Below are 27,092 nucleotides of genomic sequence, written 5' to 3'. Positions count from 1 at the left end.
GTGATAGCTCAGAGCCCAGAGGCTGCTTCAGATTCTGTGTCTCCTCTCTCTTTCTGCCCCTCCCCCACTCGTGCTCTGTGTCTCTCTCTCTTTAAAAAATAAATACACGGGGCACCTGGGTGGCTCAGTCGGTTAAGTGTCCGACTTCGGCTCAGGTCATGATCTCACGGTCCGTGGGTTTGAGCCCCGCATCGGACTCTGTGCTGACAGCTCAAAGCCTGGAGCCTGCTTTGGATTCTGTGCCTCCCTCTCTCTCTGACCCTCCCTCATTCATGCTCTGTCTCTCTCTGTCTCAAAAATAAACACTTAAAAAAAAAAGTAAATAAATACACATTAAAAATAAAACAGGGATGTATTTAACTATAAAGTTGGTAGGTTGATAAGTAAGATAATGTACAATATCTGGGATACATAGGAAACAATACATATAACCTATTATTCTTAGCACCTTGTACAGTGCCATGCACATAATAGATGCTCGCTGCACATTTTTTGAAATGGGAAACTTCCAGAATATGTAGCCAGTGTGGTCAATATATTTGATAAATTTACTGAAAAGAAAAAATTCTCATGTATTTGATATTTATACCTCATTTTAAGCACAGTCACCATACTTGAGGCCACATCTGCTCCTATCATGGGCCTATATAACATTAGGTGCTCAGTACATGATTAAATAAATTATTGATTTTTCATTTCCCCATTGAAATGTAAGTTTTTCCAGAAGAGACTCATAAATATGGAGAACAAACTGAGGGTTACTGGAGGGGGTGTGTGGGGGGGGGTGGGCTAAATGGGTAAGGGGCACTAAGGAATCTGCTCCTGAAATCATTGTTAAACTATATGCTAACTAATTTGGATGTAAACTTAAAAAAATGAAAAATAAAACAAGTTAAAAAAAAATAAATGTAAGTTTTTCTGTTTGTCACTTTATGCTAAACTGATTGTTTTTAGGTGTCTTTTTTTTTTTTTTTTAATGTTTATTTTTTGAGAGAGAGCAGGAGCGGGAGAGGGGATGAGAGGGAGACACAGAATCCAAAGAAGGCTCCAGGCTCTGAGCTGTCATGAGGGCACTGAGCCTGACGTGGGGCTCGAACCCATGGTCCGTGAGATCATGACCTGAGCTGAAGTCTGACGCTTAAGCAACTGAGCCACCTGGGTGCCCTTTAGGTGTCTTTTTTGAAAACTGAAACTGTGAATTCAGGAAGTCAGATGTTGGCTAATCGGATTTAAATGATGAGATTCTTTTTTTAAAAAAAATTTTAAACTAAGCATCAAGTCTCAGGTAAGGATCTTAGAGACAAACTGTTAAGGGTATATGGATCAGAAATTATTATTTAATATATTTGCATATGCCTGGAATTAGGGTATATTTTCTTGCTATTTCTCTGTTGCCATGTGTAGGTAAGGAAATGCTTTGCTATGCTTTAAATTGTGTTTTGTTTTCCCCCCATGACACTCTCACATTAGTGTGTAGCAGCTGTATGTTTATGACTCAGATAGAACCTCTGAGTATATACAGATTCTTTTTTGGTAACTGACCTCTTTTCTTCATCCTTTGTATATGGAGTTATCTTTTCAAGTCCCTAAACTTGAAACTTTGTCAAGTAGGGTCTTGACAAAAGGTTCTAGCTAATCCCTTACTCCATTTTCTCATGGGAATATTCCCTGTAATTCTAGTTTTTGGTTTTTTTTTTTCTGCAGTCTTTGTTAGGTGAGATGAGGTCACCAAAGGTAAGTTCCGTGTGTGTGTGTGTGTGTGTGTGTGTGTACACACATATATTACCAAACTGCCTTCTGTAAAGGCTGTACCAGTTTACTTTTCTACCAGTATTGTTGAAGGAATAGTATTGGTTTTGACTTTTCTTTTTTACCCTCCACTGTGTATTTTGTTAAGAAGACATACTCCACTGAAAAATTCAGAATCTCTTCATTCTATAAATAATAGGTTTCTTAATATTGTTCTGGAGAAACCTCTGGAATTCCCATGTGTCATAAAACTCTCTTCTGAAAATTAAGAATGGCTTCTTATGAAAGCCCATATGGCTGAAAAAAAATTTTTTAAACAATACAAAGATACCATAATTAAGGTAACATTTACCTTTTAAAATAATTTTAATCTAAGGTTTTATTCATAATTTTCCTTAGTCATAATTTTTTCCTTAGAATTAAGGGAAAAAGGCAGTGCTTTTTTAGTGTAACAAGAAGATTTGGTTATCATTGCTGATGGGGTCGGTGGTACATTTTAACTCATTTCTGAACTTTCCTACTGAAGCCACAATTAGAAAATGAGCCTGGCTTTCAGTATTGTGTTTATTGATCCTATGCTAAAAGGCCCAAGTTTTCAGCTGCACTCGATAATATATTCTCTGTATAAGGAGACTATAGTACTGACCTTTGAAAAAAATACATAGCCATTAATTAATTAAATTGGTCTCCTTGAAGGCACTCTTGCTGAAAAGGTCTGTCCTTTTACCCAAAGGAGGAAGAGGTTTGATTAATTTACAGATTCTGCTCTAGTACGTATTACAGTATTTGGGAAAATGTCAGGTTCTCATGAATTTAAAAATATATATGGGAAATTCATTTGTTAATTGAATTCATTTCCAGAAGGATGTGGTGGGAATCAGCTTTGTTGAGAGGCAGTATGTCATGTAAGGAAAAAACCCCTGGTCTCACAATCAGATACTCTGAATTTTATTCCTTTTGGGAGAGTCATTTAACCTCTTTAAGCCTCTGTTTTCTCAACTGAGTGGAGTAGTTTCAGCTGCCCTTCAAAAAATTTAATGAGGATGCCAGTTACCTAAGGATCATATTAAAATACAAGCTGGATTAAAAAAAAAGGGGGGGGGCACCTGGGTGGCCTAGTCGGTTAAGCATCCGACTTCGGCTCAGGTCATCATCTCATGGTTCGTGGGTTCGAGCTCGCATTGGGCTCTGTGCTGACAGCTCAGAGCCTGGAGCCTGTTTTGGATTCTGTGTCTCCCTCTCTCTCTGCCCAGCGCTCACTCGCTCTCTGGCTCCCTCTGTCTCAAAAAATTAAATAAACATTAAAAAAAAAAAAATACAGGCTGGTTCCGTAGGTCTGAGCTGGGCCTGAGGCTCTGCATTTCTAACAAGCTCCTGATATGTCAGTGCTACTGGACCAACTATCACAATTTGAATAGCAAGAAATTAAATATCTGTCTTTCCTTCTAGTTCTGAAAGTCTGATTCTAATTTAAGCTATTGTTGGCATTAAGACTACTATCTTAATGTTTTAAATATATTTAATATGGTAAGGTTTAAGTAAAATAAGACAAACATTTTTACAACTTTCAAGTTTGCTAGTAAGAATTTTTTCCTGATCATGTCTAAGACTTGTTTTAAGATACTCCAACACTCACTTCCTTCCCATAAAATGTTGGGAGAGGAATAGATAAAACAAGAATAATAAAATACTGATATTGTTGAAGATGGGTGATGAGTACATGGGGGTTCATTATACTTTGTCCTTATTCTCTGTTCTTAGGTATGTTTGAAAATGTATAAAAGAAAAAGTAAAATACAAAAATAAATGTGAATCTGCCAGGGTTATAGACTAAGGTTTTATATATGTGTGTGTGTGTGTGTGTGTGTGTGTGTGTGTGTGTGTGTGTGTGTATAGTGTGTATATATATGTGTGTGTGTGTGTATATATACACACACACACACATATATATACATATACACATGTATGTGTGTATGTAGCTTCAGGCAATGGTTTCTCAGTACTAACTTGTCTTGTAGGAAGCAATGTGGTAATAACCTGAAGGAAACTCTTGGAAGGAAACAAGCATAATGGCTAATGAAGCACATTTGCTACAAACAGAGAAACTCAGAGCTGCCATTCTCCATGTGCAAGTCTTGGGCTGTTTGTTTCTGTTAAACATTGCAAATGTGTCTATGCCAACTAAACTTGAATGTGTTAGGGTGATATTTTTGGAAATTCACTCTAAAAACTGTAAACTCAACATAGATTTTGGTTGCTGTTGTTGAATGTATCAATCAAATATTACCATATTTTTATAGGATGAAGATACTTAAAATAGGGTACAGGAAGTGCACATTAGGCAAATGTTTTCTACTGTTCCAAGGGTCTCTTAGATATAGGCTTATAATGTTGCTTTTAAATCCAGAGTAATTTTATACTCTGCCGTAAAATCTTGATTCCTACTAAATAGCTATTTTTGAGGGAGGAGTTGAAAACAAATAAAATGGAGAAAGAATGTAAGTTGAGCTTTGTTTTGATAAAGATTTGGGGAAATGCTCAGAATATGGTTATATAGAATGATACCTGTTTAGGAAATAACAAATTTAATAGGAGATAAACAAATATCTAATATAAAGTTAACTTATCTGGATTAGTTGTTATATAGGTCCTATATATAGTTCATAATTTGAAAATAATATTTAAAAAGCACAAATTAGGGGTGCTTGGGTGGCTCAGTTGGTTAAGTGTCCAACTCTTAGTTTCGGATCAGGTCATGATCTCACGGTTCATGCATTCCAGTCCCATGTTGGGTTCTGTGCTGACAGCGCAGAGCCTGCTTGGGATTCTTTCTCTGTGTCCCTCCCCCACTGACTTTCTCTCCCTCTCTCTCTCTCTCTCTGTATGTGTCAAATAAATATACTTAAAAAATATTTTTTAAAAAGCACAAATTAATGCTAGGTTATTAAAGAGAACTAGAAAATAAAAAAATGTTTTAGAAATGTAAACCCCAGCTACAAACATTGTTAATGTTTTGCTGTGGTTCCTTTCATTTTTCAATGTGATTTATATAGTTTTTCTCCTACCTTACATTTCCTTTTTGTCCTATTTTTTTTTCACTAAACATTGTAAATATGTACTTTTCATTATTCATTCTTCTGTAAATATTATCTGAATGAAATAATTATCTGTCAGATCTGGGTGAAGACCTCCATGGCCTCAAATAGGAAATCTAGAAATATCTTTCTGCTTTGATATATTTTTAGGCCAGGTGCACGTTGTCTATGATGGTGAGTAGAATGGATACAGGAAGTCATTTTATGCTGGAGAGATGAAGGCATTTGCTCGGTCTGTCCAATATTTGAGTAACTTTTGAACTGAATGAGATTATGCATCCTGGAAAGAATGTAATCCCATGTTGAACAGAGCCACAGTAGTGCTGTTAGTGCAGACCTGTGATAGCTCTGATGCCAGGATGCAGGACTTTAAAAACTCTTCTTTCAAAGTCATACTTCTGAATCAGACCCCAAAGTGAACCTTCAGGGATAACTGGGATGTTATACTGGTAATTCTTACCAGTCCAGAGAATTCAAGGCTCAACAGAGATTAGTTTACCATTGTCCTTATGGACAAAACAAAATATATATACACACATGTGAATTAAGTGAGCTCTAATACAAATAAAGTGTTAAGAACAGTTCTTACCACATCATAAGAATATAAGTGTTTGATATTGTATACAGAACTGAAGAGACTTTTACGTCAGCTTTTATGTCTTATGTTAAATGTATCAGGAGCTTTTTGTTTCAGGAAAATGTGAATTTCCTTGAACACTGAATAAACTGAACCAAGGTGAAAATAATGATTAAACTTGTTTCTGCCTCTCCTTCTCTTACATGTCTTACCCATTTAACTGAGGACCCTTTTTGGCTTTATCCATTTCTCTAATTTAAAAGCCTTTTTTCAGATGCCTGGAGTAAAATAGGAGATGAATGTTGACTGATCATTAGGAGCAGGAGGAATTAGTTAATAACCTTTTTGGTAACTGACAGCAGCAACTTGAATTTAAGGTCCTAGGTTTGTGTTCCTCTAAGGTTTAAAGCTTTCAGAAGTATAAATGTTCTTTTAAGGAAATTCTTTGGAGCATGTGTTCAGAGAATTTTCATCATGTCTGAATGTGGCTTGGACTTAACACATTTAATTTCTTATCATCAATGTAATTATTTTTAAAGGCGTGAAAGTGTGTATTCCATTTTTGAAATACAGTGGTTTTTTAATTCTGACACATTCAGTTCTGCAATTCATTGCAGTTTATTTTGATTTCCAGTTCTCCAGTTTTCAGTTAATTTTCAAACCTGAAATTTTTTAACTGTGTGGATATCATGGATTCTATTGTAATGTTTGAACTTTTTTTTCTAGAAAAATGTATGTACACTCAAAATGTTATATACAATTTCGGACTTTGTTCACAGAAATCCTGAAACTTAGCCACACGTTTTTAAGTTGAAATATAGTTGACATACAATGTTACATTAATTTCAGGTGTACAGCATGGTAATTTGACCACTGTGTATGTTACACTATGCTCACAAATGTAGCTACCATCTGTCACCATACAGCACTATTACAGTACCATTGACTATAATCCCCATGCTGTACCTTTCATCCCTGTGACTTATTCATTCCATAGCCAGAAGCCTGCATTTCCCCCTCCCCTTCACCCACCTGCTTATTTGCCTCCCCTCACAGTCCCCTCTGGCAGCCATAGGTTTGTTCTCTGTATTTATGGATCTGTTTCTGCTTTTTGTTTGTTTTTTAGATTCCATGTATAAGTGAAACTACATGGTATTTGTCTTTCTCTCACTTATTTCACTTAGCATAATACCCTCTAGGTCCATCCATGTTGTCACAAATGACAAGATCTCATTCTTTTTTATGACCAACATTCCATTTTACACATACACACACATACACACCTCATATTTTCTTTATGCATTCATCTATCGATGGACATTTAGATTGCTTCCTTGTCTTGGCTATTGTAAATAGTGCTGCAATAAATATAGAGGTGCATATATCTTTTCAAATTAGTGTTTTTGTACAATAAAGATATATTGAATTCCTACTTTATGTAATGCACTGTATTAGGTCTTGGGAAAGTGGGTGCAAAGAAGAATAAGCAGTTTTTACCACTCAGAAGCTTAGGTTCTAATAGTATAGGTAATACATAACGAATATACTTTAATATATAATAGCAACTGGTTTGCCAGTATAGAGGAAATTATTAATTTTTACTGAGGAGGTGAGACATGGGTGAGGCTTATATTTGAACTTGCTCTTAAAATATGCATAGAATTTTTTTAAACAACTTGATTTAAATATAATTCACATACCCTATGTGTAACAAACATACTATTTAAAGTAAGCAATTCAGTGTCTATTAGTATATTCACAGAGTTATGAAACAATCACCACAATCAACTTTAGAACATTTTCATCACCCCCCAAGGAAACCTCATACCTTTGTCGACTCATTATGCTCCTCTCTGTCTGCTCAGACCCTGGCAACTACAAATCTTACTTTCTATCTCGGTAGATTTTTGCCTATTCTGGACATTTCATATAAATGGAATCATGTAATGTGTCTACCTTATTTCCCTTAGTATAATAATATTTTCAAAGTTCATCCATGTTGTAGTAAGTATCAGTACTTCATTCCTTTCTACCAGCAAATATTCCATTGTGTGGGTATACTACATTTCATTTTCCATTTTTCAGTTGATGGACATTTGAGTTGTTCCTACTTTCTGACTATTATGAATAATGCTGCTGGGAACATTCATATACAAGTTTTTGTGTGGACATATATTTTTAATAATTTTGAGTATTAAAACTGCAGTGGAACTGCTGGCTTGAGGAACATTCAGACTGTTTTCCAAGGCAGCTGTACTATTTTACGTTCCACAAGCAGTGTATGGGGGTTCCAGTTTCTCCACATCCTAGTCAACCCATATTACTGCGTTTTAAAAAGATTTTTAGCCTCATCCTACTAAGTATGAAGTGGCATCTCATTGTGGTTTTGATTTGAATTTCCCTGATGACTGATGACATTGAGCATCTTTTCATGTGCTTATTGGACATTTGTATATATTCTTTTGAGGCATAGAATTTTAATAGATGGAGAGAAAAGGGAAGTAAAGGAAGCACTTCAGGTATGAAGGCCTGAGAAATGGTGAGACAATGAGTAAAACTAGAGTCAGGTCCCTAGAGGAAGGGAGTGAGACAACTCTGGGAAACTGTTTAGACTCTAAGTTTATTTTTTGATGGGTCAAGTCACACTGTCCTCTGCTTATCTTCAGTTTACATTGCTCAAATTTCAAGGATATTCCTTCTTTTGTAAATGTCAGGAAGTGTTGTGGCTAGCTCATTCAATTGATTCATTCAACACTGAAGAATTGTAGAGGGCCTACTTCATTCTAGGCGTTCTGAGTCCCCTAAGTGAGGGGGGTAAATCAGTGAGCAAAAATAGACAAGATCCTTGGTTTTCATGGAGCTTTTTTTCTAGTGGTAATGATTTTGTACCAATAAAAAACCCTTTTTAGAGGCTGCCTTTATCCCAGCATTTCAGGGTGTGGTAAATAAATCCAGGTCTGCTTTGTTCATGCTGTTGCTGATTTTATTAACTTGGGTCATAGCTCCTTTCAGCTTTTACCTTTTCAGACTCAAGTTTTAATCTTTAATCATCCTTTACACAGCAGCATCCTGAAATCCCTTTTGGCATCCTTGTTTCTTTTCTTTTCTTTTTTTTTTTTTTTTTGGACGATTGCAGCTGAAGTCCTTTTTTCCACTATAATTGGTACCAATTAATCAAAAAGTCTGATAAACTATAAAGAAAAAGTGCAGGCATATTTTAAACCTTTTAAAACCTGCATATGTATATTTCACCAACCTTTTGTTTTAGGATCAAGGCTTTTCCTTTGAAGAAGGATCTGCCGACTATGATTTTTTTGTGATGTTTCTTACATAAACCCCACATACAATGAATCATGTATGATTTTTAGTTTCTATATCTAAAGTAGAGTGAGAATTTAAAGCCATTTCAAAGAAATCTGAGTGAAAATCCTCCTAGAGTTTTATGATTTTCCACCCTAATCTTTAGTCTTCTGGTATCTAATTAGCAGTTTTGTGTTTAGCAACTTGGATATATATATATATCTATATTTGTCTAGATATAGATGTGGATATCTATATATAGGCATATATATAGATATTCATATTTATTTTCAAAGAAATTACAATTCTTGGGGCACCTGGGTGCTCAGTCGGTTAAGCGTCCGACTTAGGCTAAGGTCATGATCTCATGGTTAGTGAGTTCGAACCCCGCATGGGGTTCTCTGCTGTTAGCGCAGAGCCTGCTTCAAATAATCTGCCCCCTCTCTTCACCCTTCCCCTGCTTGCACGCATGCTCTCTCTCTCAAAAAGAAATAAACATTAAAAAATATCTTTATATAATAAAAGAAATTACAGTTCTTTTCAGAATCTTAATTCATAGGTTTACTTAATAATTAAATTATGAATTCACTATCATGTTATACCTAAAGAGGTTGGAAATGGGTGTGATGAGCAAATTCAAGTAGAGGAAACAGAAGTGCTACTGGCCATGAGCACTTTTGATTTTTGGTCTACTGAGGACACAAGGAGTTTAATCCAGGTTATTGGTTAGGAAAACTTAACTACTATATATTCCAAGTTACGTACTCTCATGTGTTCTCCTTTTGAAATAGTATATGTTTGGCATACAATCATATATTCACTTTTAAGAAATGAATTGACTACAGGCTCAGTATAACTCAATAAAATGACCAGGCTGTCAAAAAAACAATTTTAATGTGACTCCTCGGTTGCGTCATTATATGTAGCGTTTAGAATAATTCCACTGTATTCATATTGTGTTGAACTGGAGTGGTAGATTTTGAGATACACATTGATTAACTAGAGTATATCCCCTAAAGTGTTAATTTTATGAGATAGGGACTATGTTTTAGTTACTGCTGTATATCTAGTACCTACAATATAGAATGTTAATGCCTGGTGGACAATACGTGTAAGTGCATTTAAAAAAAAATTACTGGGACACCTGGGTGGCTCAGCCAGTTAAGCATCCGACTACAGCTCAGGTATTGATCTCATGATTTGTGGGTTTAAGACCCACATTGGGCTGTGTGCTGACAGCTCAGAGCCTGGAGCCTGCTTTGGATTCTGTGTCTCCCTCTCTCTCTCTGCCCCTCCCCTGCTTGTGTGCTCACTCTCTCTTTCTCTCTCAAAAATGAGTAAATAAACTTTATTTATTTTTAAATAAACTTAAAAAAATTACTGAATCCACAGGGAATAGAGAATAGGACGGTGAAGGTTTTTTACTGTTTATTGAGAAATGGTAAATAGAATACAGGGTGTGCTTCCTTAGAAGAGGAAAGTTAGTGAATATATCAGCCAATTTTGAAAATTTGAGGCCTGGTCAGACAGAAGAAAATGTGGACCTCAGTAGGTCTGGAGAGCCAAATTGGGACTAAAGAATTATAGGAAAAATATAGGACACCAGATTACTTCTTAAATTTTTTTTCTAATTTATTAAAATTGTTATTAAAATAGATATTACTTCATGAGTTCATTGGAACAGAAGTTTAATGACTTATGTCAGGGAGGTAAAAACAAATTTTTTTAATAGGAGATGTGAGATTAGTCTAGATAAACTCTAAATTCATCTTGTTCTAGGCCCTGATCTCTTGCTTCAGTCTTCTATTAATATTCTTTATCAGAATATTATATTTGTCACATAACTTATATAGGTCTTATGGCATTAAAGAGCAGTAAAAATGATTTCTTGTCTCTCCATTTGATTTTTCTTTGGTGGAAAGCAGATATTGTATATTATTACAGTACAAAAAGCCTTTTTAATGGTATTCTCATGGTCCAGAAATCTTGATGGATTGTCATTTGATAAATCAGATAGATTTTGAAAAGTTCCAATAGTCTGCTTCATTCATTAGTTGTACAGGTGGTTGTGTCAATTAATCTGACATCAGACTGCTAATAGTACAGTAACATTTGTTGAATTTGCTGAGTGCAGTAGTCATTATATTCCTGCATATGATATGTAATGAATCCAAATATTATAATGACTTAAGTTCTGTGAGATATTACTGTGAGATAGTACCATGGAAGTCTGAGTTTTTTACCTTTGCTGCCTCATATCTCTCACAGCACTTAGCAGAGTCTTACTCATATAGCTATTCATTATATATTTGTTAAAATACGGCTGAAAATCTCAAGTCCTTAAAAAAACCAATCACCCTTATGAGGAATTATTTTTTGTTATACGAAATGTTGGTAAATCAAAAGTATTTTGGTTCAAATATCAAGGTTATTAAATTGCCTTGTTAATTTATTGTTGTTATGTCACCAAAGCTTAATTAATGATGTCTTGTTCATTTACCCCAAGCTTCTGTGGTATATAACTATAAAAATAATTTTCCTCTTTGCCTTATTGCCAAAAAATTTACTTGCTTATGTGCCTTCTTCTTCTTTCTTTAGATGAGCTTCTTCCAGTTTTGCCATATTAACATTTGTGGGGCATTCCTTTTTGAACAGTGCCCATTCCATTCATATCTACAATATTACTTTTCTTGTAGACTCATGTGTATGTGGCCAAAAGAACAATTCTGTTTTCTAAAAGATCTAGAGAACATACAGCAAGTACCTTTCTTGCTTCCCTTTGCATTGATCATTTTGACGAATTACTGGAGGATGATGCTTCTAGCTGATAAGACCATAGATTAGCTTTTGAACTTCATATGGAATCTTTTGTTTGTCTTCTTCCGCTCAACAAAATGTCACTAAGATTCATCCATATTGTTGCATGCATCAGTAGTTTATCCTTTTTTATTACTGAGTTGTATTACATTGAATGAATGTACTACAATTTGTATGTCCGTTTGCTTGTTGGTGGGCTTTGAGTTTTTTTCCAGTTTTTTTGCTATTATGAGTAAAGCTGCCGTTATTGTACACAACATTTTGTGGATACAGGTTTTCCTAATAGAACTGTAGGTAAATGGGTAGGTATATGTTTAATTTTTTTTTAATGTTTATTTATTTTGAGAGAGAGAGATGAGAGAGAGCTCGCGCACATGCAAGTGAGTGGGAAGAGGGGCAGAGAGAGGAAAGAGAGAATCCAAACAGGCTCCACACTGCCAGTGAGGAGCCCTAACGCAGGGCTCGATCTTACAAACCACGAGACTACCACCTGAGCCCAAAGCAAGAGTCAGCCCCTCAATCAACTGAGCCAGCCAGGCACCCTGGCATATGTTTAAAATTATGAGATAAATTGCCTAACAGTTTTCTAAGATGGTTTTACCATTTTTATTTAAAATTTTTTTGAAATTAAAACAAAAATTTTTTAATTCTTGCTGGAATTTTTTGTGGCAATTTTTTAATGACATTTTACCACAGGGGAATAGATGCTTAGAATTTACGAATAAAAGATAATATTATAATTTATGGTATTCCTATGCTTATTGCTAAGCGTCCTTCCAACTCTTTTTATTCCATGCATTTGTGTATCCCTTCCCATATACATTCTGCCACTGATGTTTCTAAGACATGATGCAAAACTTTTCATGATTAAAAAAAAGTCTCAGTAGTTTTGACTTAAAAGACAACAAGAAGGCTCACTGAGCTATTACAGATGTTAATTAGGATTCATTTCCTTTAATATGCTAGAAAGAATGTTATGATGCCACTTTACTGATGAACAAAATGAGCTTAATCACATCCTAGGAGTTAAGTATTCTGACATTATAATCTCCTCTCAGAGCACATCATAGCAGTCTTAGGATACAAGATCTATTCCTGGACATTCTAGAACCAAATGTGTCATGTATACACTTTGAAGGAATTTATGATATACCTGGTAATCCTGTAGTATTTTTCTCATTATATACTTTTTCATTTTTAAAAATTGAAGTAAAAATTTGCATAACATAAAGTTAACATTTTAAAACGTACAATTTAAGGGCGCCTGGGTGGCTCAGTCGATTGAGCATCCGACTTCAGTTTAGGTCATGATCTTGAGGTTCATGAGTTTGAGCCCTGCGTCGGGCTCTGTGCTGACAGCTCAGAGCCTGGAGCCTACTTTGGATTCTGTCTCCCTCTCTTCTGCTCCGCCCCTGTTCTCTCTCTCTCTCTCTCTCTCTCTCAAAAATCAGCATTTAAAATAAAATAATAAATAAAGCATACAATTTAGTGGCATTTAGTACATTCACAATGTTATACAATACTTCATATATTTTTATTTACGTATTTATTTTATGTATGTATGTATGTTTATTTTTGAGAGAGAAAAAGAGACAGAGTGAGTGGGGGAAGGGCAGAGAGAGAGAGGGAGACACAGAATCTGAAGCAGGCTCCAGGCTCTGAGCCGTCAGCACAGAGCTCAACACAGGGCCTTAATTCACTAACGGTGAGGTCATGACCTTAGCCGAGGTCGGATGCTTAACCGACTGAGCCACCCAGGTGCCCGTATTTACTTTTTAAAATGTTTTTTATTTATTTTTGAGAGACAGTGTGAGCGGGGGAGGAGCAGAGAGAGAGGGGACTGAGGATCCAAAGTGGGCTGTGCACTGGCAGCACAGAGCCCAGTGTGGGGCTCCAACTCATGAATTGTGAGATCATGACCTGAGCTGAAGTTGGACACTCAACTGACTGAGCCACCCAGGTGCCCCTTCATATGCTTTTTAATTAAAAAAAATTTTTTTAAGATTTTTTATTTTACTTTAAGTTTTGTTCATTTTTTTGTTTTTTAATGTTTATTTATTTTTGAGAGAGAGAGACAGAGTGTAAGTCGGGGAGGAGCAGAGAGAGAGACGGAGACACAGGATCTGAAGCAGGCCCCAGGCTCTGAGCTGTCAGCACAGAGCCTGACATGGGGCTTGAACTCAGGACTGGCAAGATCATGACCTGAGCCAAAGTCAGACACTTAACCAACTGAGCCACCCAGGCTCTCCCCTTCATACACTTTTTAAAGAAAGAGTTTATTTTCAGGGAAATGAAGAACAATAAAATTATGGCAAAACAGACTAAGAAGATGTCCAAATAATAACTCAAAAATAGTGTTTCTTTGGTGGAATGATATAAGAGATAGGCCACCTTACCCTGGGGCTACCGCTTTCCCACTTAAATGCCAGTGTCTGATCAGCAGCCAAAAGGCCTAAGCCATCAATCCCCTTCTTGCCTGGTGGAAGCCTTCTGATTCCTCCAAAATTGCAAGAATAGATCAATTTTACCTTCCCTTCCCTCTTCTTCTAGGGAATCCACCAAATTGGTCACCTGTACCCTATGGCTTGAGAGTTTCATAGACACATTCTAGGCCTGAGAACAGCCCTTTCCCTAGGAGTAGGGAAATCGGACATTCCTTAACCTCTCCTGCAGAGTGACTGACACATGTTGGTCTGAAGACTTTGGCCACAAGTTGCAGGGTGGCTGCAAGCCCTGTTCCTTTCCCCCTAAAAGTGGAAAGGTATTTAGATATTTTTGTCATTGGTGCTTTACTGGGATCTGATAAGAAGTTATCAGAGATTTAAAGGTGTTTTTAAAAATTTTGCTGTAGTCTCCCTCCCATACCTACAATAGTCTCAAGAATTAAATACCATCTTTCTTGACCTAAAAAAGAGTGGAGGAATATGGGAGGAGACATCTGTGAAGAAAAAAATACTCTGTCCAGAAGAATGATCATTCCAACATCCATCTTAATGATTAGAATGGGATAGAATAGAAGCAAGAAGAGAAACAGAAAAAATAACCTCCTAAGATAGTAATGATTTTTTTTTAATTTTTTTTTTAATGTTTATTTATTTTTGAGACAGAGAGAGACAGAGCATGAATGGGGGAGGGTCAGAGAGAGGGAGACACAGAATCGGAAACAAGCTCCAGGCTCTGAGCTGTCAGCACAGGGCCCAAACTCACGGACCGCGAGATCATGACCTGAGCCGAAATCGGCCCCTTAACCGACTGAGCCACCCAGGCGCCCCAATGATTTTTTTTTAACAAGCTGTTGGGAAAGCAGTGTGGATGATTATGGGCATACTAAGGATAATGTTAGCAACCTTACTATTTGAAATGTCATACTAGCCGTAATCTCTTTGATATTTGCCTCATCTGTGAAGTGGAGATCTGCCCATTTCCCAGAGGAAGATGCATTTGGGACTGCAGAATACAGCAAATTTCAGTTCCCACTATGGCCATGCTTTCCTAAGAAATTTCCTAAGGTAATTTGAGTCTGATTTTAGACTTGCAGGATCCTATTAGAGCCAAACCTCATAAAATCTGACACCAGTGCACATTGTGACAGATGCTATAACGGGGAGTTTAGACCAATACATCTCTGATTTTCCCTGGTGGGAAATGGGAAGAATTTCACTGAAAATATAACACTGAACTGGGAGCAGATGTTGCTAAATGTGCAAGGATTGAGGGGAGGATGTCTTAAATATAGGGAAAACATTTAAAGGCAGGAAGGAGTGGGAATATGACAGCAAGAAATTTACTACAGCTAACATGGGAGAGAAGAGGAAGAGTAGTAAGTATAACTGGAGAGGTAGCCAAGGCCAAATATAAGTTTTATATTACAAGCTAAGGAATTTGGATTTTTATCCAGCCATAAAGAGCCACTGAAGAATTTTATGCAGGCGACTGTAATAATAGACTGTCAGATTAGCATATTAAGAAGATCATTTTTTGGCAGCAGTATAGAGGCTAGATTGACAAGGAGAGCAGTTAGGAGTCTACCGGAATAATCTGGGCAAGAGATGAGTACTTAAACTAAGGCAGTCCCCTATGATGAATTCACACAGAAACTAAATGAATAATCTAAGGCTGTGCTATGCAGTATGGGAGCCATTTAGCTACATGTGGCTATTGAGCACTTGAAACTTGACTACTTCAAAATGACATGTGCTGTAAATGCAAAATACTCACAGATTTTAAAGACATAGTATCCCACCAAAATTTTTGTATGTTGATTACAAGTTGAAGCAATATTTTGGATACATTGGGTTAAATAAAATGCACATCATTGCAATTATTTTTTCCTATTTCTTTATACTATTCTAAAAATGTGGCTAGTAGAAAATTTTAAGATGTATGTCTTACATTAGATTTGTCTCACATTTGATTTCTGGTTTATTTTTTATTGCTGACTAAATGTATTTCTGTTCAATTACCTGCTTAAATTTTATGTTAGTTGTTTGATCAAAAAGTGTTTCATCTTAGGGCTGCCAGGGTGGTGCAATCAGTTAAGGGGTCCAACTCTTGATTTCGGCTTGGGTCATGATCTCACCGTCTGTGGGATTGAGCCCTGCATTGGGTTCTGTGCTAACAGCACAGATCCTGCTTGGGATTCTCTCTGCCCCTCCCCTGCTAATGGGTGTGTGTTGTCTCTCTCAAAATAAATAAGCTTTAAAAGAAAAAAAGTGTTTCATTTTAATTCATAATAGGTATCTGGAAATAGCAATAATGCAAAATTGTTTTCATATATTTGGGAAACAAAGTTGAAAGTTTTGTAAGACCTTATAACTATTTTATTGGTAAGAACCTCAATACAGAGTATCAGTTGGAAACTGGCTTTTGCAGGTGAGGTCACAGTGCATTTTGAAATCCATAAGTTGGGTAACATTTATTCACTCTTCCTGCAAATAGTTTTTGCAAAGAAGGTTCCTAATAAGCTGGTGCATAGATAAACTGGACGAGAGAAAAAGTTTATGTGAAAAACATTTTTTTGTGAATTTTTATGTGTTGTTTAAACACTCTTAAAGGTTTTTTTTTTTTTTTTTTTTTTTTTTGCCATGTTCTGGTTGACAATTTCAAGAAATCCCTGTACAGGTAACAAACACGACTAGCAATTAGGGATGGCTGCCTTATCAAAAACTGTCTACTGGGGCGCCTGGGTGACTCAGTTAAGCACCCGACTTCAGCTCAGTTCATGATCTCACAGTTCATGGCTTCGAGCCCCGCACTGGGCTCTGTGCTGACAGCTCAGAGCTTGGAGCCTGCTTCAGGCTCTTTGTCTCCCTCTCTCTCTGCCCCTCCCCTACTCGCACTCTGTCTCTTTGTCGAAAATAAATAAATGTTAAAAAATGAAAATAAAAAAAACTGTCTACTAATGGGTACAGGGTTTCTCTTTAGAGTGATGAAATCTTTTAAAATTCATGGTGGTAGTGATACACAACTTTGTGAATATGCTAAAAACCACTGAGTTGTGTGTCTTTTTTTTTTTCAAGAGGATAGTAAATTGCTTATTGATTATACATGATAATGGATGATACACAAGCTTTAATCCCATCTATAATTTTATCTGCTACCATAATTCAATTTAGATATATTGCATAGGATGTGCCAGCAATCATATTAATAACCAAATAAACTCTATGACTTTGCTTGGGTGACCCTTTTAACAGTGAACTCCAGGTCACAACACATTAATGTCAGTTCAGCTACACCAAAGTTTGTGGAGACGATGGCTTCTCTGCCCAAGCAAGTTACAAATAAATTTCAAGTGGAACCTGGCATCATCCTGAAAGAATTCCACCTTCACACTGTTGGAGTGGTTTACCAAGATGGCTTCAGAGTAGACTACACAGAACATTTTTAGAAAGACACATTTATTCAGCATCATGGTCAGACTGTTACAGTTAGCAATCAACAGCATGAATGCAAAAAAAAAAAAACCCACATTAAAACCTTTTGTTGAAGTGCTTTACACTTTCCACAGAAGAGAAACTAAAATAACCTGTTACACAATTAGTCACAAGTACAATCCTCAGGTTTTTGCCCATGCAGGAGTATCCTCTAAAACATGTCCTCTTTGTAGCAGCTAGGCCCTGCCCCCACTGTGCTTGGCTGAGCTCACAAATCTGTTGCAACCTGTAGCTTCCCTGTCACTTTTCTGGCTCTCCTCTCCTACTAAGCTTTGTTTCCTGGCAATAATTAAAACCTTCTGCCACTGCCGTAGCTACTGCTGCTGCTGGAACCGTCATAGCCACTTTGGTTTCATGGTTTGGCAAAGTACTGACCTCCACCACTACAGGGGCTAGAGCTTCTGCCTCCAAATTTCCTCCTTCCATGGGTTCAGAACTTGAAGATTGTTTGTTGTAATTGCCAAAATCATTATAGCTTCTGCCACCTCCAGAATTGCTTCCATCATTACCAAATCCGTTACAGCCGTCCCCACTGCCACCAAAGCCACCTTGCCCACTGAAGTTTCCTCCACAGCCAAAGTCCCACCTAAACCACTTCTATGACCACCACCAAAGTTTCCAGAAAGAACCTCTTTGACCTCTTTGGCTGGATGAAGCACTAGCCATCTCTTGCTTAGATAGGACTTCCCTTTCTTCATAGTTGCGGCCATTCACAGTGTAGTACTTTTGAATGATAGTCTTGTCTACAAAGTCACGATCATCAGATGTTACAGAAGCAAAGCTTCTTTTCTTGCCACTGTCCTCAATCAGTCATGATTTCAGTCACTTCAATTTTCCCATACTTTTCAAAATAATCTCTTAGATGATGTTCTTCAGTGTTTAATGCCACCAACAAAAACCATTGCCACAGTTAAGTGGGCACCAGGTCTTTGAGAATCTTTTCTTGAAACAGCCCACTTGGCCACAACTCTTCCATCCACCTTGTGTGACCCTGCATTCATGGCTGCATCCACCTCCTCCACAGTGACAAACCCAAGGTCACTGGAGTGCTCGGTGTTTGGATCCCTTGTTACCACAGCGTGTGAGCGTTCCCCATTGCTAAGAATGGCTCCTCAGTCTCTCATCTGTTGGTCCAAAGCTCAAACCTCCAATGAAGAGCTTCCACAGCTGTTCAGGCTCTTTGGGAGACTCTGACTTAGACATGACGGTGGTGGAGTGGGGGGACTTTAATGACGCCTCTTCGGCTGCGTCCATGGGCAGAAAAGCTGAATTGTGTGCTTTTAAAGGGTGAATATTAAGGTGTGTGAAATATATTTCAGTAAAGCTATAATAAAAAAAATCTCTTGAAGTTACTGACTTACTAGCCATTTAATGAGAATTATGTGAACAGACGAACCAAAAGCAGCCATATGTTCAAGAAATACTGTGATCAGATAAAAATGGACTGTCTTTTTTTGGCTTCTGCAGCAGTCCCACAGAGCTAGTGGTAAATATTTAGGAAAGCCTAGTGGCCTATTAAAAAATACATGTCTAGATTACAGGATTGAAAGGCTGACTGAGTACACTACATTCTCATTTAAGTTCTAGTACAAAATGTGATACTCTGAAAGGTGTAGCCTGAATCCTGCAGGTGAGTAGAAAAAAATACTCCAGTATTTGATTATTTGATGTTGATGTATTTATTCCTTAATAATTTTTTTTAGTCAAATTTAGATGTTTATATCTACCTTGGATCTTATTCGGCATGTCTCCTGTTTCTTATTATACCTCAAGTTCGTCCTGTAGAAAATCATGCTGTGTTTTCAACTCTAGAGTGGCAAAGGATGCGTTTCTTTCTTTTTCTTTTGCTACCATCTGAAGTAAGGAACATTTCCTGGCTAGCCACCAAGCACCCATCATCCCAGAAAGAAAGAAATATAGCAAATTTGGTGGATCTCTTTTCTCCCCATGTCCTCTTTCCAAGTTATTTCCACAGAAGTGCCAAAGCGCAGAAAGGAAGCTGAGCCTCAATTTTACTGTCATGAGCAAAACTCGTCACATAGATTTTTACACAGCTGCTGCATTTGTCCTCATCCCTTTCCTCAACAGTCTTGTTCCTGCCGCCTTGCTCTAGGGCTGCTTTCAGTAACCTTTCTGACACAGGTTTAATGCTGATTAGTCCCAAAACAATTCGAGGGCAGGGCTCCCTGCCAGGATAAAGAATGAACAAAATTGGTTTGCACACAGGCCAGCTGCATTTGCTGCAGCTAGAGTCTGTCAAATGCAGACCATTTTCTTGTTTACCAAGATGAGGTTAAATTAGCACAGCATGAAGCGAAGGAATAAAAAAAGAAAGAAAGAAAGAAAAGAAAACTAGCTATGCTAGTTGAATATGATGCAGTGAGTGGAATTCAGGTGATTTTAAATTCATTTGGGAAGGGAAGGTAGTATAGACAACACTAAGAGTTTGATTAAAAGCTGCTTGAAAGATTTGCTAGCTCTAAATGGGGGAGGGTAGATGGACTGCATAATCTCCTAAAGATTATTCAAGTCTGGCATGTTATGAATTATTCATTTATGCAGTGTTATTTTCTAAAATATTTGAATCAGCTTGTATGTGTTTATAGAGCCATCTTTGGTAGAGGGACTTCCTGTCTGGATGAGGAGGTAAGATGAACCATGTAATGAGAGAACCCAAACTTAAGAGGTTTCTGACTTTCAAGCTTCAGTTTACCAGGCTCTGTTTCCCTACCTTTCATCTCTCTGCACCACTCTTGTTGCAGAGCTCGCCCACAGGAAACCCAGGCTTCTTGCCCTTCTAGTGCAAGGCTAAGTTGAGGAAAGAAGAACCTCCTTGGAGCCTGCCAGGGCAGAGTAAATAGCTGAGGGTAAGAAGGAGAGGTGTGGGAAGGGGAAAAGGGAAAGAAAAGGCAAATCCAGAGAAGAGAGTGAGACAGAAAGGCACAATGAAGGATGAACTCCATGTGATGATGCTCTGCAGTCTCATCAGACTCTCAGGACCTTTAAGCTTCACTTCCCAGCCCTTCAAGAGCTGTGGAATCGAGAGCTTCCAGACTTTTATGTCTGTCCCTCTCTCCCTCTGACCCTTCCAGATTCCTGTCCTGGGTCATTAAAAGTACCCCTATTTCAGGGCTAGGAGAATAGGGAGACTTAACCACTGTAGCCACCTTGAAACACTGTTCTTGTGGGGAGTGAATTCTCTTACAGACCAACCTCTGAATACAACTATCAATGAAACTAAGGCTATTAACCTAAAGTGTACTTGGTGTGGTTAGCAAGGGATCCTTCTTTTTTTTTCCCACTGTGCACTTTTCATTCAGTATGGTGCTGTACTTTTCGCTGCCCTTCACCTTGGCTGAGATGGTTTTACCTTATGTCTCAAGACCAAGGCAGCAACTCTAGTACCGAATCAGGATGCAGAGCAATGTAGTCAGGGTGTTAACTACTCACAAGCCACTGTAAGCTCAGACTGGAAGAAACCATCCCAGAAAAAATGAAGATCTGCTTATATGAGATACAGAGTGGTTGGGGTTTAGAGAAAAGAGGAATCACTGTGGCTATGGTGGGATAGTTTATACAAGTAGGATTTAAGCTGAGCCCTGAAAGATAGGATGGATGGAGTGAGAAGAGGCTGATGTCCTGACCTTCAAGCCTAAAGCATTCAGTGAGGGGCACAAAGAGCATTTTAATTTTATCTCTAAAGTTTCATTTCTGTTTTAAAAGATTGTGAAGTAAATACAGTATGTTAACATTAGTTGAATTTGGGTGGAAGACACCTGTTTTCAGGTATTCATTATTTCTGTTCTACTTTTCTGTATGTTTGAAATATTCTAATTACAAAAAAGGAAAATAGCCTTAAAGCTGAGCAGCACAAGAGAAAAAGGAAAAAAAAACTTTAAATAATATGCAAATTGGTAGCCAGCTCTTAAGTAGGCAAATGGTAATGGTAGTCATTTATCAGGGTCTTGAAGGAACACACAAATAGTCTATTTTTTTTTTTTTTTGCAACCAAAGAACTGTAAAGTGACCAAGATCATACATAGTAAAGGAACAAATTAATGGAGAAGTGTAAAAAATAATAACAGGTCAAAACTTATTCGTGGCTTGGCCTTAACCTCTTTTAGGTGTGAGATATCCTAACACAGAAAATACATTGTGCATCATTAGAAGAATTTAATATAAATAAATGACTTATTTTAGTCATTATTACCAGAAAGAAAAAGTTTAGGAATACTGCACAAGAAATAAGGGTAATCTGTATACCTGATTTTCACACGTATGTATATAACATGAAAAATAAACATAAGCACTTTTCTGAAAGAGTGGCTTTAATGAGTGTATTTAGTTTTTTAAAAAATATACTGTGTAGTCTCTCTTTTTGATATAATTGTGTTCACCAGCTTGAATTATTGCCTTCCTAAGAATTTCTTCTTATAAGCACTGAGAGAAGAACCATTACTAATAATTTTTCTGTATTCCTAAAATGCTTGGTTAAGCTTATAGCAAGAACTGAATATATTTGTTGATTGGCAGTATAGAATTTTGAACAGTCTATTCACCACCAGTAAAATTGTGTTCCTAATGAATAAATAAATTTGAACTTGTACAAAAAGTGTTTCTACGTAACAGTTTTTCTAAATCACAGTCTACTAATTATACGTATTTGAAGTTCGAGTGTTGTTCATTCATTCATACAAAATTCTTTCAAACTCATCCTAAAGAATTTGACTTATTATATTCTCTCACAGAAGTATAATTTAACAAACTTATGGCAGTAATATTTGTTTACCATATAAGTATATCTGCAAAATTGTAAGTATCTGGAATGGTCTTACAGGTATATAAAATCCATAAAGCAATTTTCCTATTATTTCTCAGCTATTTCTACAGCTATTGTTTAAAAACACCCACTATTTTTACAATTATTAATGATAATTTTTAAAAAAACCTTTTTTTCCAGTATAGTTAACATATAGTGTTATATTAGTTTCAGGTGTACAATGTATTAATTCAGCAGTTCTATATATTACTCAGTGCTCATCATGATAAGGGTACTCTTTTAATTACTTCCCCCTCTCCTATTTCATCCACCTTCCCTGTGGTGACCATCAGTTTCTTCTGTATAGTTAAGAGTCTGTTTCTTGGTTGTTTCTTTTTCTTCTATTGTTTTTTTTTCCTTAAGTTCCACAAATGAGTGAAATCGTATGGTGTTTGTCTTTCTCTTATGTCACTTACCATTATACTCTGTAGCTCCATCTATGTTGTTGTGAATGGCAAGATTTCATTCTTTTTTTTTCTTATGTTTGAATAATATTCCATTGTATATATATATACCACATATTCTTTATCCATCTATCTATCACTGGATACTTGGGCTGCTTTCATAATTTGGCTATTGTAAATAATGCTACAGTAAACATGGGGGGGTATATATCTTTTTGAATTAGTGTTTTTGTATTCTTTGAGTAAATACCCAATAGTGTGATTATGGGATTGTAAGGTAGTTCTATTTCTAATTTTTTGAGGAACCTCCACACTGTCTTCCACAGTGGCTGCACCAATTTGCATTCCCACCGATAGTGCACGGGGGTTTCTTTTTCTCCACATCCTCGCCAACACTTGTTGTTTCTTGTGTTTTTTATTTTAGCCATTCTGACAGGTGCAGGTTGATATCGCATTGTAGTTTTGATTTGCATTTCCCTGATGATGAGTGTTACTTAGCATCTTTTCATGTGTCTATTTCCCATCTGTGTGTGTTGTCTTTGGAGAACATGTCTGTTCATGTGTTGTGTACTTTTTAAATTGGATTATTTGGTGTTTTGGGTGTTGAGTTGTATAAGTTCTTTATATATTTTGGATACTAACCCTTAATCAGATATGTCACTTACAGATATCTTTTCCCATTCAGTAGGTTGTCTTTTAGTTTGTTGGTTATTTCTTTTGCTGTGCAGAAATTTTTTACATTTATTTATTTATTTATGTGAGAAAGTGAGTGCAAGCACAAGGGACAGAGGGAGAGGGAGAGAGAATCCTAAGCAGGCTCCACTCTCACGGCTTGATCCCACAACTGTGGGGGAAATGTCAGGAGTTAGATGCTCAACTTATTGAGTCACCCACGCACGCCCCCCCCCCCCCGCATCTTTTGCTGTGCAGAAATTTTTTATTTGATGTAGTCCCAGTATTTATTTTTGCTTTTGTTTCCCTAACCTCAGGAGACATATCTACAAAAATGTTTTTTATGGCCAGTGTCAGAGAAATTACTGCCTGTGCTCTCTTCTAGGATTGTAATGGTTTTAGCCCTCATATTTAAGTCCTTAATCCATTCTGAGTTAATTTTTGTGTGTGGTGTAAGAAAATGGTCCAGTTTGGGGAGCCTGGGTGGCTCAGTTGGTTGAATGTCTGACTTTGGCTCAGGTCGTGATCTCATGGTTTGGGGGTCAAGCCCCACATCAGGCTTTGCACTGACAGCATGGAACCTGCTTCAGATTCTCTCTGTCTTCCTCTCTTTTTCCCCTTCTCCTGCTTGCTCTGTCTCTGTCTCTCTCTCTCTCTAAAATGAATAAGCATTAAAAAGTTTTTTAAAAAAGTGGTCCAGTTTCATTTTTTTCCAAGTAGCTATCTGGTTTTCCCTACACCATTTGTTGAAGAGACTGTCTGTTTTCCCATTGCATATTCTTGGCTCCTTGTCAAAGATTAATTGACCATATAATCATGGCTTTGTTTCTGGGCTTTCCATCCTGTTCTATTGATCTATGTGTCTGTTTTTATGCTGATACCATATTGTTTTATTTTATTTTATTTTATTTTATTATTATTTTTTTTTTTAATTTTTTTAATGTTTATTTATTTTTATTTTTGAGACAGAGAGAGACAGAGCATGAATGGGGGAGGGGCAGAGAGAGAGGGAGACACAGAATTGGAAGCAGGCTCCAGGCTCAGAGCCATCAGCCCAGAGCCCGACACAGGGCCCGAACTCACGGACCGTGAGATCGTAACCTGAACTGAAGTCGGACGCTTAAACGACTGAGCCACCCAGGCGCCCCAATACCATATTGTTTTAATTACTACAGGTTTTTAGTATAACTTGAAATCTGAAATTGTGATGTCTCCAGCTTTATTTTTCTTTTTCAAGAGTACTTTGGCTTCCTGGGACCTTTTGTGGTTCCATACAAATTTTAGGATTGTTCGTTGTAGTTCTCTGAAAAATGCTGTTGGTATTTTGATAGGGATTACATTACATCTGAAGATTGCTTTGGGTAGCATGGACATTTAAAAATATTTGTTCTTATCCTTGAACATAGGCTATCTTTTTATTTGTGTCATCTTTAATTTCTTTCCTCAGGGTTTTATGGTTTTCGGAGTACAGGTCTTTTACCTCCTTGGTTAAGTTTATTCCTAGGTATTTTATTATTTTTGGTATATTTGTAAATGAGATTGTTTTCTTAATTTTTCTTTCTGTTGCTTTATTATTAGTGTATAGAAATGCAACCAGTTTCTATACATTGGTTTTGTATCCTGCAACTCTACTGAATTCATTTATCAGTTCTAGCAGTTTTTTGGTGGAGTCTGAGTTTTCTATATATAGTATCTTGTCATCTGTAAACAGTGAAAAGTTGACTTCTTTCTTACCAATTTGGATGCCTTTTATTCCTCTTTCTTGTCTGATTGCTGTAGCTAAGTCTTCCAGTGCTCTGTTGAATAAAAGTGGTGGGAGTGGACATCCTTGTCTTGTTCCTGACCTTAGCAGAAAAACCCTCAGTTTTTCACTAATGAATATGATGTTAACTGGGTTTTTCATACATGGCCTTTATTGTATTTAGGTATATTTCTACAAACCTACTTAGTTGAGGGTTTTTATCACGAATGGATGTTGTACTTTGTCACATGCTTTTTCTGCTTCTGTAGAAATGATCGAATGGTTTTTATCTTTTCTCTTATTGATTCAGTGTATCACATTGGTTGATTTGTGCATTTTGAACCACTCTTTCATCCTGGGAATAAATCCCACTTGATCTTGGTGAATGATTTTTTTTTTTTTAATGTAGGATTCAGTTTGCTAATATTTTGTTCAGGATTTTTGCATCTGTGTTCATCAGAGATATTGGCTTGTAGTTCTTTTTTTTTGTAGTATCTTTATCTGGTTTTGGTTTTGGGGTAATGCTGGCTTCATAGACTGAATTTGGAAGTTTTCCTTCCTCTCTTGTTATTTTGGAGTAGTTTGAGAATAGGTATTAACTCTTTTTTCAGTGTTTGGTAGAATTCACCTATGAAGCCATCTGGTCCTGGACTTTTGTTGTTGGCAGTTTTGTTTTTGTTGTGGTTTTTTGTTGGTTGGTTGGTTGGTTTGGGGTTTTTTTTTTTGTTTTTTGGTTTTTGGTTTTTTTGAGTCTGGCTAGAGGTTTATCAATTTTGTTGATCTTTTCAAACAACCAGCTTCTGGTTTCATTGATCTGTTCTATTGATTTTTAGCTTTCTATTCCTTCCTTCCTTCCTTCCTTCCTTCCTTCTCTAATCTTTATTGTTTCCTTCCTTCTACTGGTTTTGGGTTTTGTTCTTTTTCTAGCTTCTTTAGATGTAAGGTTAGGTTGTTTATTTGAGATCTTTCTTGCTTCTTGAGGTAGGCCTATATTGCTATAAACTTCTTAGAACAGCTTTTGCTGCATCCCAAAGGTTTTGGACTATTGTGTTTTCATTTTCATTTATCTCAATGTAATTTTTTATTTCCCCTTTGATTTCTTAGTTGACCCATTTATTGTTTAGTAGTATGTTATTTAGCCTTAATGTATTTGTGCTGTGTCCAGATTTCTTCTTGTGGTTGATTTCTTGTTTCATAGTGTTGTGGTCAGAGAAGATGCATAGTATGACTTCAGTTGCTTTGAATTTTTGAGATTTGTTTTGTGGCCTAATATGTAATCTGTTGTGGAGAATTTCTGCTTCATGTCCACTTGAATGTGTATTCTGCTGTTTTAGGATAGAATGTTCTGAACATTTAACAACAGATATCTGTTAAATCCATCTAGTCCCATGTGTTATTCAAAGCCATTGTTTCCTTGTTGACTTTCTGTTTGGAAAACTAAGTGGGTATTAAAGTCCCTTACTATTATTATATTATTCTCTCTTCCTTTATGTTTGTTATTAACTGCTTTATGCATCTCCTATGTTGGATGCATAAATATTTACAGTTGTTGTATCTTCTTTTGTTGGATTGTCTGTTTATCATTGTGTAGTGTCCTTCTTTGTCTCTTGTTATAGTTTTTGTTTTAAAGTATATTTTGTCCAAAATAAGTATTACTATTCTGGTTTTCTTTTCAGTTCCATTTGTATTAATAAATATATCTCCATCCCTTCATTTGCAATCTGCATGTGTCTTTAGATCTAAAATGAGTCTCTTGTAGGCAGCATATAGATGGGTCTTTTTTTTTTTTTTATCTACTCTGTCACTCTGTGTATTTTGATTGGAGCTTTTATTCAAATTATTCAAAGTAATTCCTGATATGTATGTATTTATTATCATTTTGTTACTTGTTTTATGTTTTTGTAGATCTTCTCTGTTCCTTTCTTCACTTGCTCTTTTCTCATGATTAGGCTTTCTTTAGTGATATGCTTGGATTCCTTTCC

General features: G+C 36.6%; 1 protein-coding gene and 1 pseudogene across 3 annotated transcripts in view; one reads left to right on the top strand and one right to left on the bottom strand.

Moving 5' to 3' along the window:
• The window catches only part of DENND5B (DENN domain containing 5B), a 182,607-nt gene that overhangs the window by 23,060 nt on the left and 132,455 nt on the right, over nucleotides 1-27,092 (top strand). The window lies entirely within an intron of this gene.
• Nucleotides 17,498-18,858, bottom strand: LOC125918929 (heterogeneous nuclear ribonucleoprotein A1-like; annotated as a pseudogene).

Source organism: Panthera uncia, chromosome B4 (genome assembly GCF_023721935.1).
Source record: "Panthera uncia isolate 11264 chromosome B4, Puncia_PCG_1.0, whole genome shotgun sequence".
NCBI classification, from domain to species: Eukaryota; Metazoa; Chordata; class Mammalia; order Carnivora; family Felidae; genus Panthera; species Panthera uncia.
This window is presented reverse-complemented; position numbering and strand designations above follow the sequence as displayed.